Source organism: Grammomys surdaster, unplaced genomic scaffold (assembly GCF_004785775.1).
Source record: "Grammomys surdaster isolate TR1022 unplaced genomic scaffold, NIH_TR_1.0 188, whole genome shotgun sequence".
Classification (NCBI taxonomy): Eukaryota; Metazoa; Chordata; class Mammalia; order Rodentia; family Muridae; genus Grammomys; species Grammomys surdaster.
Window position 1 is genome coordinate 6,803,611 of NW_021604633.1, and position 1,640 is coordinate 6,805,250.

The window sequence follows — 1,640 nt, forward strand, 5'->3', positions numbered from 1 at the left end:
ACTTCTGTCTGGTAGTTAGAATTACTGATTAATGGGACTTGGGGCTAGGCGCATGGCCAGAGTAACAGAATTACATCTTATTTGAGAAGTTGGCTTAGTAATGGCCCGCCCATGCTTCCACATAGCTAAAGGATGCACTCACTCATATCCTGAACACAGCATGAGGCCGACCTTCAGGAATTTCAACATGCTGGATACTATACAGTTGGGATTATATTCACATCTGTGTGACTCCAGGGTCATTTTGACAGAGGAAATTTTTAAACCTGAGTCCCAAACGATAAAGAGCTGTCCAGGGAGAAAGTATGCAGACAGATGATAGAGAGAACGCATGTCTTTAACTGAAGGCTATGTGCATGGTCAAAACCAAACAGGCCCTCTGCTAGCCCCTATCTGAAGAAGAAATATCCTATTTCAGAGCAGGAAAATATCTTGATTTCTTCCCAATGGCCTTAGCTGCAGCAAATGAAGTATAAACTTCATTTGTGGGTCTTCTTCAGGCTACATCAAACTGAAGCATAAAGAAGCATAAAGGGTTGCATGGTTACTTCCAACAAAGCTGGCTTGTTTGGGTACCTCCTCTTTCAAACAGTGAATAGAGGTGGTATTAGAGAGCCAGTACCAGGATGACCACCTCAGAGACCCAGCCAGCAGCTTAGAAACAAAAGCTAGAAAGCACTTGAACTGAAACACAGTTGTGGGCAGGGGGCCTAATGTGGAAATAGGTGGGGTGAATTTGAGAACCTTGTAACTGATTCCTTATAGAAGAGAGTTTGAACAGAACTAGTTCCCTGGGCTCAATGAAGAAAAGAGGAACAGAGCAATGCCAAGCATTTGTTAGATGACCGAACAACACCTAGAAGCAATGTTACTTAAAATGTCTAGAAGACAGATGGACCCAAGTAAAGAACGTATCTGAACAACGTTGACTATTTCCAGTGTTTGGGAATAAACAAAAGAATTGCTAAATGGGGTGTGTACTATGTGCTCACAACAGTGGCAATTTATTTTTATAAAGGAGGACAAACCACTCTTAGCTTCACTGGATGGACATACACAAGTTTTCCCATGGAGACCACTGATGTAGCCTTGTAGCTGCCCCTACAACTCTGCTGTGGTGGTGGGGAAACCACCCTAGGTGTAAAGGAACAAGCCAAGGGCCATGAATGTTGCTGCCATTTGCTGACTCCTGTCCCCAGTGCAAACCAAAGAACATTACCAAAGCAACACATAGACGTACTTAACTAAGTTCAGACTTCCCATCACGAAACCTACCAAAAATTAAAACCCCGAAAATGCCGTAGCTGTAGGCTGCTCTGTTACTGTGTGTGCCAAATGTCCACCTGAGCATGTGTCCAAGATGTTTTCTCACCTAGCTGAGCTCTGGGGAGACACAAGCTATGTCCATACTTTGATGTGCCTTCAGGACAGAAAAAATCACATACTGAAATGAGACTAAAATTGGCCATAGTGACCCACCCAGCTGGCATAACTACTGTAGCTCAAATGTTCTAACGCATGTTCGAAGGCTGCGGATACTGGCCTGTGGCACCAGGCTATTCCAGGAACAGATGGACTTGTTGCCATATCGGTGCTACCAAAACTGTTGGACTCACGACAGTTTCCTTTTGCACTTACAG

At 44.1% G+C, this 1,640-nt stretch overlaps 1 protein-coding gene across 6 annotated transcripts in view; it reads left to right on the forward strand.

Moving 5' to 3' along the window:
• Cog5 (component of oligomeric golgi complex 5) overlaps nucleotides 1–1,640 on the forward strand; it is a 285,117-nt gene that overhangs the window by 265,017 nt on the left and 18,460 nt on the right. The window lies entirely within an intron of this gene.